Source organism: Rhipicephalus microplus, chromosome X, assembly GCF_043290135.1.
Source record: "Rhipicephalus microplus isolate Deutch F79 chromosome X, USDA_Rmic, whole genome shotgun sequence".
Taxonomy (NCBI): domain Eukaryota; kingdom Metazoa; phylum Arthropoda; class Arachnida; order Ixodida; family Ixodidae; genus Rhipicephalus; species Rhipicephalus microplus.
The window spans coordinates 407,628,361-407,641,701 of NC_134710.1; positions in this window are offsets into that span (position 1 = coordinate 407,628,361).

Sequence of the window (13,341 nt, forward strand, 5' to 3'; positions counted from 1 at the left end):
ACTGCAAACGGCGTCGCAACTCTGAGAAATGCGCTTCTTGTTCCTCCCGCCAAGAGAATGGTACACTTTCTTTCGTTAGCCGTGTCAAAGGCTCAGCGACCTTAGCAAAGTTTTCAACAAAGCGTCTGTAATAGGCACATAGTCCCACGAATCGTCTGACGGCCTTTTTGTCTTGCGGTTTCGGAAATTTTTCAACTGCTGCAATCTTTTCCGGGTCTGGGCGGACGCCTCCCGCACTAACTATGTGCCCGAGGAACCAAAGCTGACAAAATCCAAAGTGACACTTTTGCGGTTTGATGGTCAGTGCTGCCACGCAAATGGCATCTAGTACCATTCTCAGTCGGTGGATGTGCTGCTCGAAGGTAGAAGAAAAAACGACTACATCGTCGAGGTAGACGAGACACGTTTGCCACTTGAGTCCGGACAGCACAGTGTCCATCATCCTCTGGAAGGTAGCGGGAGCAGAGCACGCACAAACCGAAAGGGAGCACTTTGAACTCGTATAGTCCGTCTGGGCTCACAAACGCCATCTTCTCGCGATCTCGTTCGTCTACCTCGATCTGCCAATATGCACTTTTCAAGTCTAATGATGAAAAGAAGTGAGCATTGCGTAACTTATTCAAGGCATCATCGATCCGTGGAAGTGGGTAAACATCACGCTTTGTGACTTGGTTCAGCTTTCTGTAGCCAACGCAAAACCGCAGAGTGTTGTCCTTCTTTTTGCCTAGCACTACCGGTGATGCCCACGGACTGTTGGATGGCTGGATTACATCATCGTTGAGCATTTCCTGTACTTGGTTCTTGATGGCTTCCCTTTCTTTTGGCGCTACTCGGTATGGGCGCTGATGCACAGGTCTCACGTGTTCTTCGACCACGATACGGTGCTTTGCGACGGGAGTACGTCCGACTTTCGACGAGGTGGAGAAGCACTCGGCGAACTCTCTGATGAGGTCAGCAATCTGTTGCTGCTGAGATGACGAGAGCTCTCTGTCAATTTCTACTGACTGGAGTACGTTATCTACTGTCTCTGAAGCATTATCAAGAGTGCACACATCTGAAACTTGCACGTACTCATGCAGTGATGCTACGGATGTTCCCTTCGCCACATGCTGCAGCTCATTTCGAAAGTTAGTTATTAGGACATACGCACATCCATCACGAAGGCTCACTAGGCCTCTTGCCACGCATAGTCCTTTTTCTAGTAGCAGTCCGATGTTTCCGTCAGCTAATCCGTCACAGTCATGAAGAACTTCACTCCTCACAAGAGCGGTCACACTGTAACGTGGCGGCACGGTTATATCTTCGTCCACAATGGGGAGAGGTAGAACGATTGGTTTCTCCGCATGACAGAAGGCGATGGCATTCTCTGAAAAAAATGAAACCTGGGACTCTTGCAAGTCAATGACTGCATTGTTTGTTTGCAAAAAGTCCATGCATATAATCAGTTCACGGGAGAACTCAGGAAGCACAATAAAGCTGCCGACATACACAAATCCTCTTATTCCTATCCTTGCGGTGCATAACCCCACGGGACTAACTAAGTGCCCTCCAGCGGTACGTATCTGAGGTCCGGTCCACTCAATCATCACCTTCTGAAGCTTCTTTGCGAGAGCATTACTGACAACGGAATAGTCTGCACCAGTGTCTATTAGCGCAACGGCGTCGACGTCGTCGATCGTGACTAATATCTCGGAGGTAACGTCGCTACTACTGCACTTGCCATCGTTGCGTAACTGCCACCGTCCTGTCGGGATAACAATGGAGGGTCTTCAGTTGGCAGTATATCAGTGGCCTCACCTCCAGAGGTCGCTGGCTCTAGTTTTCCCGCCGCGGGCTAGGTGAACGTGATCTTCGGAGATTTGATGACGGACGACGACTCGGCGACCGATAGCGCATTGGTGCTGTCGAACGCGACTCCCGTTGTTGCGTGTCTTGAGGTGAATAGCGTGAAGACAAGTACTCTTCGATTTCGTAGGGCCGTTCACCGTTCCGTGGGCATGGTGCATTGACTGGAAAACCACGCAGTCCCGCTCGACGATACTGGCACGCCTGGTAAAGGTGACCTGCTTCTCCGCAGTGGTAGCAAAGGGGCCGCCGGTCTACAGTGCGCCATACATCGCTCTTACGTGATCTTGCTTCCGGCATTGGTAGCGGCGTACTCGGAGAAAACGTCGGAGGTATCACAGCAGTCGCAGCCGTCCGATTCATGCGTCCGAGGTCCTGTCGTACAGCTTGCGCGTACGACAACTGAGGCGGAGGCTCCGGTTGTGCGCGCTGTAGTACCTGAGGTTGTGGTTGTAGAACCGGTTGCCGCACTTCTTCGCGCACAGCGTCGGCAAGTGAGGACATCGCTGGATGAGCTTGAGTCATGTGTATTTTTTGCAGTTCTTCCCTTACGACAGCCCTCACCATTTCACGCAAGAGATCAATGTTACTCGTGAGGGTTGTCGACGCCGCGCTAACAGATGAGACGCTTACGTCCCTGTTGTATTGGCGCGCGCGCTGCTGTAGAGTCTTTTCTATCATGGTCGCCTCTGATCTGAACTCAGCAAGAGAGCGCGGTGGATAACGCACCAGGCCTGCAAAAAGCTCCTGCTTCACTCGACGCATCAGGTGCCGCAACTTCTTTTCGTCAGCCATGTTCTGGTCGGCCCGGCGGAACAGTCGAGACATGTGTTCTATGTACATGGCGACGCTCTCATTGTTCCGTTGGTTTCACGTCTGAAGAGCAGCCTCTGTCTTTTCTTTGCGGTCCATGTTTGGGTACGTGGCAAGAAACTCTCTTCGAAAGTCGTCCCACGATAATAAGGACGCTTCGTGGTTTTCGAACCACGTACGTGCAGAATCTTGCAGTGCCACGTAGACGTAGCGACGTTTCCAGTCTTCGTTCCAACCGTTCAGTCTGGCAACGCATTCGAAACCGTCGAGCCAGTCCTCGGAATCCTCGAAAATATCACCGTGAAATACCTCTGGTATGCGGGGCGGGTCCATGACAATATGCGATGAAAATGAAGTCGCTTGGGTGGAGGGGCTCCGGAACTTACGTCCTCCGCTGGTCTCGAAGAATCGAAGAGGGCACCAAACTCGGGCTGCTCACCTCGTAGGCGACGACTCGTTCGTTGGTGTACGGGAGTCAACAGCACTGGCTGCAACCTTCGGGGTTCAGGGCTATGTTCCCTATGCTGAGATGGGCTTGGAATCATACCCAGCACCTCCACCAGTTTGTAACGAACAAATACAGTGCCGGAAGCTAAAACAGCTATTTAATAATGGCGAACTTGTGCCCGTTAACTAAATACACAAAGGTTGTGCGCTCACTGGTCAAAGCCTCGTCAACTTCTGTAGCGTCTCGCCTCGAGCTGCTCCTCGAAAAACACCAGCGTTCCTTGTCCAGCGCGTGATGTGGTCACACGTGCAGCCAGCGTTGCATGGCGCGTTTAGCTTGGCACGTTTGGCTTGTCAGTTGGTGTGGCAGAATTCATAAGAGCAGGAAGCGGGGCAAGACTTCGGTAGGTGCCTAACAACATGCGGCAATATGCATGTTGCCTGTCTGAAGCCATCCACATGAAGAGAGCAAGAGTAACTCACAGCGAAGACCTAATGTAGAAGCATAGAAATGACAAAGTGAGTTAGTTGCAATGAAAAATAAAAAGGGGGGCTGAAACAAGAGAAAGCCGATGACACTATTCACAGTATTTTTACTTTTTCTCTCCATTAGTATATGCTTACTTATTATAAAACACCTGGTCCTCTCTGAAGCACGCGGCCATATAGGTAACACTGTAAAGTTAGAAATTACTAATGCTTAGTTTATTTCGGTGCATTGAATTTTCTACACACTCCTGCGGTGCCCTCAGGCCTTGGAGGTAATACAAATAAAACATCTGGTATAAACAAACATACTCTTGGAGAAATAATTGAAAACTAAAGTCACCCTTACCCGTCGTTCAGTTTTCTTTTGCACCATCTGCTTGCGATCTTTTTTTTATTCGTCATTGTAGTAAGCTGCTCAGTACGATCCCAGTGATACAGTTGGGAGCCACGAACATGTGTCAAATCTGGATTTTTTTGCACTGCAACTGCCCCATATGTCCCTTGTTTTGCTTTAAATATTACCCACGGTCACCTGCAAGTTAGACACGTGCAGTATTTTGGAGAATGTCTACTGCACTAAGTCCGCAAAATTTCGACAGGCATCACGAAACGACATTGCAATGTTAAGTAACTAGGCAGTTTATTTTAAAACAGAGCATACTCAGTGATTGAACAACTGTTTCACGTTTTTGCGCCACTCTCGCTGCAGCTAAAAAGCGACTGGGGTGCATTATGAACACTTATTACTTTAAACTCTCAATTACTAACGATATGCATCGATCGTGTAAGAAAGACCGTCGGTAGCCTCAAAATTACTCAAAACATGAACGCTGACTTATGGGCCGTACCTGCAACAGCGGAATAAGCCGACCGGGTTAAACTTGACATGCGTTTCAGAGGCGTGACAAACATGCCGCGGGATCTACGGGAAAAAGTGGGCCTTGATGCTCGTGACGCTTCGCCAAACAAATACGTCTTATGTACAGTTCATCTACGCAACTTACCCGAGACTGTTTACTTACGGTATCAGTAGTTTGGACGCAACCGAAAAGCAATCTTATTCACAAAACACACCAACACACAGCTGCCCTCAGTACCGGCGCTACCAGCGAGTCCGCGGCGGCCTTGGCTGCTGGAGCGGCAATAGCAAAAAAAGCAAAAAATCCTACGTAACGCGGAAATGACATTTCTGGTAGCCGCTCCCAATTAGCGCCGTAGCAGACGACATGGGCGTCTCCCTTCTCTCTCGCGCGTTCTCCAGAATAGGGTTCTCAAACACGCGACCAGAGATATAAAAGGAGCGTCGCGTGTGCGCTGGGTGCTCTTTCTCTGGCCTTCGTTACGGCTTGTCGTGTCTCGTGTAAAGGCGCGTCCCGACGCCTAATGAGCTTGACCCTTGTAAATATTGCGCGTGCATAGCTGCGTCTAGCTGCGAGATAGCGATGACAATGAAGATCACAGATTTGCTCGAGAGGCACAGCACAGGCGAGTGAAGAAGACAACAATCTTTGTGGCCTACTTTTTGAGAGCGTCTCTTCGAGTTGCACTGTCGGTGTTCTTGAATAAACCCTCTGTATTTTATAATTCGCGACACTGGTGGAAGAGCTGGGTGCTATCACCCTATGATCGGCATATTGTGAGAAGCCCTGGATCCAGTCCTACGAGACAGCCACGCGTGGAGAAGCCTGTGCACCACTCAAGCCGTCGCCTTCAAGGTCTTGAACCAGAATTTGGCCTTTTAGAAGGAGCAACACTTCTGACAGCCACCCATACACAAGAAATGGCATTTTGAAGGAACCCTGCACAGGTGTCGGTTCAGAATATGCGTATTCCTGAACAATTTCATGGCCAGCCGAACGAAGATTCGCAAGACTGGCAAGAGTTGTTTGAACGGGTAGCTATATCGAACTACTGGAGTCTCGATAAAAAGCTCTTCCACGTATACTTCGATCTTGAAGATGGCGCGAAGACGTGGTATATAAACCATGAGGCAAGATTGACGACATGGGAGAAGTTTTGTTGCTGGTTTCTTGACACCTTTGGTTACGCGGGCCGACGCGAAAACGCACAACGCCTTCTTGAATAACGCACCCAACAGCTACGTGAAAGCGTCGCCATGCTTGCTGAGGATATGCGCGTTCGTGCCTCCGCGCGGACTCCAACATGCCCGAAGCTCAAAAGCTAAGCCATCGCACGAGGGGCGTCAAAGAGCAGCTGTTTGTTAGTATTGTGTGCAATCCGCCAACAACAGTCGACGAGTTCATCAGAGAGGCCACAGCAATAGAGCCTGCGCTGCAGCAACGGTACCGACAGTCTGATCACCCGGCGACCGGCGCAGCTGCAGGCGCCGCCACGCTTACCTCAAACGACGAGTTTTCTCTACGTCACCTGATTCGACAGATCGTGCGTGAGAAGATAGCGAAGGAGAACGCAAAGTACACATTGCAGTCACAGGCACCCCCGCAGCACGAGTCCACGATAGCCTTCGTTGCTGAAGCCATTCGCCATGAAATTCGGCAAGCAATTGCCTCTACTCAGCAATATTCCACTCCACCGTACCATCCAAACTCGTATACCTACGCAGAAGCTGTGCGTCATCCATTGGCTCCAGAAGTATCCTACCAGCCCAACGGATACAGCTATGCAGACGCTGCTCATCGACCCACGCCCATGCCAGTGCCGCAGTACTTCGAACCGTATCCTGTGGCAGCCTGGGCTCAGCAGGATTTGGTCAGGTGAGGCCTATATGCGGAAGACCGACATACTGCACACTACAGATCGCCGACCACTCTGCTACAATTGTGGAGAGCCAGGGCACATTTACCGTATTTACCCACATCGCCGAGATGAATACCGCGGGAGTGCACCTGCCACTACGTGCCGACAGTTCGACGAAAGTCGTGCCCCCCCCCCCCCCCTCGACGACGACCAGGTTGGCCGGTGGGATCAGTCTGCTACGTTCTGGACGCGCTCACCATCTCCGCCTCGTTCTGCTTCACCAAGCCGCCATAGTTTTGCTGAAGAAGCCGTCAGAGAGTACGGTGCTGTGGTCAACATACGTGATGGTGTGATTACATTCTCCGCTGACAAGCCTGTGACCAATCATCCAGACAAACAACCCAGGGTGTTACGTGTGGTAGACGGCGACGTCTTCGTGCCACCACTGTCATGTAGTCTTGTTTTCGTGTGTTGCGGCGTGTTTTGTAATGAAGACGCCATAGTCGAACGCATCACTGCCCTTCTTTTTCGCCAATGCATTGCCATTGCTCGCGGCATCGTCAGCTTAATGGATGGGTGCGTAGAGAAGTTTCTGGCCAACTTCACGAATGAGCACCGGCACATCGGTAAAGGCGCGGCTGTGGCATACCTCGAGGAGCTCGACTACTCTCATGACAATCTTTTTATGCAAGAGGAAGCCACAGCCAAATCAGCTCCGCATACTCCACCAATCAATATCGGTCCGAGTCTAACACCGACTAAAAGATGCCGTCTTATAAAGCTGCTTAACCAGTTCAAGGACTGCTTTTCATCGACATCACGAGTGGGTGGAACGCTTCTGACTAAGCATCACATAATTACGGAAGACACAGCAAGACCGATCTGACAGAACGCATGTTGCATCGCTCAGAAAGAAGGTGACGTCATTCAGCAGCAAGGCGAAAAGATGCTAGATTATGACGTAATTCAACCATCAAAGAGTCCTTGGGCATCGCCATGGTACTCGTGAAAAAGAAAGATGGCAGATTGCGTTTCTGCATCGATTATCGTAAGCTAAATCACGTTACGAAAAAAGACGTTTATCCATTACCACGGATCAACGACTCTTTGGACAGGCTACGGCATCGCGCTACTTCTGGTCAATGGACCTTAAGAGTGGATACTGGCAAATAGAAGTATATAAGCGCGACCGAGAAAAGATCGTCTTCGTGATGCCAGATGGGCTTTATGAATTCGAAGTCCACCCTTTCAGTCTATATTTTGCCCCAGCCACGTTTCAGAGACTAATGGATACCATTCTGTCTGGCCTGAAATGGTAAACATGCCTTGTGTACCTCGACGACGTGATTGCTTTTTCTGCCACGTTTGAAGAACATCTAAAGCTGCTACTCTCGGTCCTTCAAGCCATATGGTCCGCTTGACTCACGTACACTAAAACCGGCAAAACGCCACTTCGGCTTCGAAAAACTTCAGTTCCTGGGACACGTGGTCAGTCGCGAGGGTGCGAGGTCTGACCCAGATAAAACTACTGCCGTCACAAAGTTTGTTGATAAGAAAGCGGTCAGGCGTTTCCTGGGTCTTTCCGCCTACTACCGGTGATTTATAGCAGACTTTCCACACATACATGACGTAATATCGAGAGACAGCACGGCAAGGTTGGCTAGTATACCCCTCAGGTAAATAACTGCGCCACTAGCACCAAATTGTCCCCTGGTGTTTCGCAGGTGAAAGTGGAACAAAAACAATAAAGATATTGCTGATATGCTACCATGGCAACACTTTTTATTATCAAAGAGAAGGAAACGCTCAGCTGCATGTTGTATGCTTTGAGCTTGACGAGCGCATGACTGCCTTTTGAGCCTCCAATGAAAAACCACAACGCTTCATATTTTTTTCAGCCTGTGCTGCTGTTGCGTATGCTCTTTTCGACAGCTTTCGGTTTTTATTTATCTCGAAATCTAGAGACGACCAAAAAAGTTTGTTTGGAAATATTTTTTGTTAATTGCGCGCAAGGCAGCCTGCCTTAAAGTGTGACAATTTTGTTCGAGCAAGAAAAAAGAGCAGTCGGAAAATATGGCTTACGTACGGTACATATTAGCAACGCTTTACAAAAGACAAAACTCAATACATGCCAGAATGACACAGAGCGGTGCACATCGTACAGTAAATACAAATGGTGGAACTCTGCACTGGTTACACAAACGTAAGAGAATGCTTTACGCAAAATCACCGTATACAAAGTATACCTGCAGGAGTCGCAGCGTCCATTGGCTGTACAGAATACAATACTCGAGAAGCGATGGCTCATGTTGACAAGTACGTGAATAATAAACTGATCGTGCAGTACAGATGACCTGTATATTGAGCCGAACACTACAAGCTCCTTTTCCTTTTTCAATAAATGTTGCTAGTGGGAACAACTTTCTTCCCCAGGTGAATTTCCTACATAACTCACCCTCTGTTAATGTACCGTTACATAATGAGCAAATTTAATTTACATTTTTAAGAGCCCCCACGACTACGGAACCATGAGAATTTTTCAAAATGGTGCCGTAATAGTGGAGTTCAACGTGCACGTTGATGGTTTCCACCATCAAACATGTTTGATGGTCAAAATGCAGCGATCATTTCTTTCGCTGTTTCCTTCAGCACCTTTCGTTCATATTTGCTCCCAAAGCTGCTTGGCCTCCCGCCGAGCGTCCCTCCCAATTTCTCACGGCATACGTCATCGCCAACGTGCTGCTCGAAACACCGTCTACTTCTGGTTGCCACGACTTCGTCCTTCCTTAAACTTCGTGCTCGTCATCGAACCACTGCTGCCGTGCCGGCCCGTGCTTATACGAGTCATGCTGCTCTGGACCGCGTCATATGGGCAACAGTAGCTGATTTGCTAGCGTGCGCACGCACGCGCGTAACACGACCAACAATAAGAAACAGCGCAGACAGCTGCTTGCAGAACAACCGGAATTTAAAAACTTTTGCTCAACCAATAACACCATCAACGTGCGGCACGTCAGAGATTCAAATTTATTTCAAGGCGTCACGTGGAGGCCCGCAAGCATGTAGTGGTAACTCAATTCCCAGTAGGTCCGTAGAGAAGGACGGATAGTTTCTTGGATTTTGTGCCGAGGCAACGGCCCATAGCACTGCCATGTGTGGACTCATCATGAGGGAATTCTGCACACAATGTGTGTGTTTACAAAATTATCGGAGTTGGTTTGGGGCCCTTTAGCACTTGACTTTATTTATCGATACAACGCTTATTGTTTCAGCATGTCCACCGGTCTCCTGTCACTGGAGATTATGGCTTCGGGTCTATATTCAACCACACTTGAGGTCCTTTTGCAGGCGGCTCCTCGCTGTGGGTAGCCAACCTCTTGTTAAGTTTCGTGGTCTCGTCACACAAATACTTCTGTGCGGCTGTGGTGACTCTTATCTCATTTCCGCTTCCCGACGTCGCTGTTCAGGGTTTTGCTGTTCTAATTCTCAGCCTCCTCTGGCACTGTGGTCTCCTCCATCCGCTCAAGTTCCGCTGCTGTACGGATAAAGGTTCAGGCGGCCTCGCTACCTTGTGCGTGCCTGCCGATGCCGACTCTGTAGTTGATGCAAGGTGGCACTTCACACTCACGGCGGACATAATGTGTCCCTTGACAGCGCAAGCACTGCATCGGCTGACCAGGCTCAACTACCAAGGCTATCATATTCCTCTCGCGCAGATCTGGTGGGGGGAGGTTTCCCAGTTTAAGGCACCTCTTTAACTTTAGTACGACAGTCCTTGTAGTCGAGCAGTTCTCTGCAGTTTCCGGGACGCGCTACCACTCCTGGTGTCCCGTTTTTCCACCACCTGGCCAAATGCTGCCGTTGAAGCCCTAACATGTTCGTCAATTATCCCGCGCAGCAGTCAGTGCAGCCTGAGAATCATGCGTTGGTCCTGCGGGTCGATGATAACGCAGCACTGCCCTTTCACCTGGAGTTCCTTCAAGGCAAGTAGGCGTTTAGTGAATTCCGCATCGTTGAAGGTCACCGTCCTCAAGTGGTTTATATGACACGCATCTAGGCTCAGCACAATTGGAACCAGGCCCGTTGGCGTCAGCTCATCCTGAAATCTTCAAAACTGTAGGGCATGCTCTGACGTCTCAGTGAAAAACACTATGTTATTTACAAGTTTTCCTTCTGGCAGCTGGGGCAAAACAAACTGTTATTCCTTTTGTTCCGTGCCCCAGTTCTCGTGGTCCAGAGTAGCCTCTATCGCGGCTCCACTGGAGCGCATCATACGACGATGCCCTCAGCTCGGCTGCTGAAAAAAGAATGCTGAGCTTTACCCCCGATGTGGATGGGAACCATATGCTGAAAACTAGATTAGTAGTTAGGTGGCACAGCTGACTGAAAAGTAGGAAGAAAGATGCTGTCCATAAACCGGTTCTTTTCTGACAGCGCTTTCTAATTACACATTTTTTCTACTCCACAAATCAAAATAGGTATGACTAGTAACCACTCGTAAGTTAAAACAAATTTGATGGTTCCGGGTATCGAACAGAGGACCTTTCACGTGCAAAGAGAGGGCTCTTTCCTCCTCAATGAAGAATGAAAACATATGCTGAAAACTACCTCAGTAATTACTTGCCACAGCTGACTGAAACGTAAGGACGAAGATGGTAACGCAGAGCGGCTCCTTTCTGACAGCGCTTCTCAGTTACGCATATTCTTCTGTTCTAAACTATAAGAAGGACGACTAGTAACCATTCGTAAGTAAAAAAAATAAAAATGATGGTGCTGGGTATCGATCCCAGGACCTCTCGGACGCAAAGCGAGTGCTCTACCCACTGAACTACACTCCCGATGGGTGCCCATAGCATATGCTAAAAACTACACCAGTAATTACGTTCCATAGCTGACTGAAAGTAAGGACGAAGATGGTATTGCAGAGCGGCTCCTTTCTGACAGAGCTGCTCAGTTACGCGTCTTCTGCTATTGTAAACTATACGAAGGGAGACTAGTAACCATTTGTAAATAAAATAAAAAAATAAAAAAAATGGAGGTGCCGAGTATCGGTCTCAGAACCTCTCGCACGCAAAGCGAGTGCTCTACCCACTGAGCTACACTCCCCTTTTTCTTTATTTCCGACTTTTACGTTTGATGTCACTTGTTACATATATAAAACGTGTGGGCCATGCTTTTGCCCGGACGAGCTTACAATTTTTTGAAGCGCACTAAATCGTCGAGCACAGTAATCCACACTGGCGGGTCGGGGAGCGTGCGATACACCTGTCTCAGACGCACTACACTTTCAATGAAATGATCAGAAACAGGACGAACGACCTGGTGAACATGTTCGAATTCCATTTTCGTTCTTGACACAGCATGTAGGCCAAGGAGCATGACTAAATCGTAAGGAATGTTCGCCGGTGTGTTTACTGGCAGGAAGCGTATTTCATAGGGGTCAAGAGGCAGCTCTTTCTTTAAAGTGCATTGTAGCTAGCACATCCCAGAAGAAAATGGGGTCACAACTGTCCAGAAATACATGCTCTATAGTTTCGCGTTTTTTACGTAAATAACAATTGGTTGTCCAGGGTATGAAAAAGCCTTTATATTGTAGCCAACTTTCAACAGGGAGTGCGTTTGTGAGGAGTTTAATGAAGAATGCCTTAACACATGGTAGTACCGGCATTTTCTTTACTCTTTTTAGGACGTCCTGTCCTGGGTCTCCGAGGTGCGGGAAACGGTACAGAGGCCCTGGAAGCACACTATCAACGAGATCTTTATACAGGTTTTTCTTGCTGACACTGCACAGATATTCTTGAGTAAATCAGGCGCACAACATCCTATACGAAGCGATAACCTCTCACAGATAACCGGTGACTGGCGCACATAAGATATCACTTGACGACACGAGAAACCAGGCAGGAGTCTCTGCAGTCTCACTTGGATGACAGTGCGAAGAAAAGGGTCATTTTGATCGCGCAGGAACACAACACGAGATACAAGTTGTCACAGAAACAAGTGGGCTATACCGAGACCGCCTAGCTTAACTGGACGGAACAAATTCATTGACTGGTACGCTCCCACATGGACACCCAAATCAACACAGCAAATACTCGATGAATTCTCTGGATATTCACCCGTGATGTGCATAATATGTTCATCACGGACCAGAACTTCACGACAAGAAATGGGTTGCAGACGGTGGCCCGAGAAAAAATTGACAGTTGCCTGCCTTGCCATGCTGTTGCCTTTTCGGTTGCTCTTCGTGCTTTGTCAGACCAACAATACTGAAACGTTCCGTATTAAATCTTACGGAAAACATATGGACTCTGTACGACTTCCTTATGAGCTATACGGAAAAGATAAGAATTTTTATGGGAGCATACGGAAGTTGTATGGCATATACGGAAAACGTTTTACGGGAAATATGGAAGCATACGGAAATTATATGGAACATAGGGAAAATGTTTTATGGAAGATATGGAAAGATACGGAGTCATGTTGTATATACGGAAGATTACTTAGGAATATATGGAAAGAGGTGGAATTATGGAAATCTCTATGGAGTATACAGAAAATTTCTTAAGGAATTATACGGAGCTACGGAAAGTTTCTTACGGAAATATGAAAGAATAAGGAGTGCGAGCAGACTAATAAGACCGGAGGTGTTAATGTCACTAGATTAAATGGCAGTCTGAGCTACGAATACCGTTCGATCCGTGGTGGTGCTACACCGCGGCCAGAAAAAGTAATGTCATTGTGATTGTACGCGATGTCAATGTCGACAATTCAGAAAGAAATGGCCGCAAAAATTGAAGACAGAAAATGTAGAGTGATAAACAAAGTGAAGATTTATAGACATAATCAGTCCCGTGCCAAAATGAGGAGCACATAAACGGAAAAAAAACGTCGACAGGACGAGCGCTCACTTGCAATGTTTATTCCTTGTGTTATTCCTCTTAAAAACATGCTAATTTGCTAAATAAATACACACAGAAATTTTATATCGCAGATTAAGTGGTCACCAAGAGCCAAGACGACCCACTT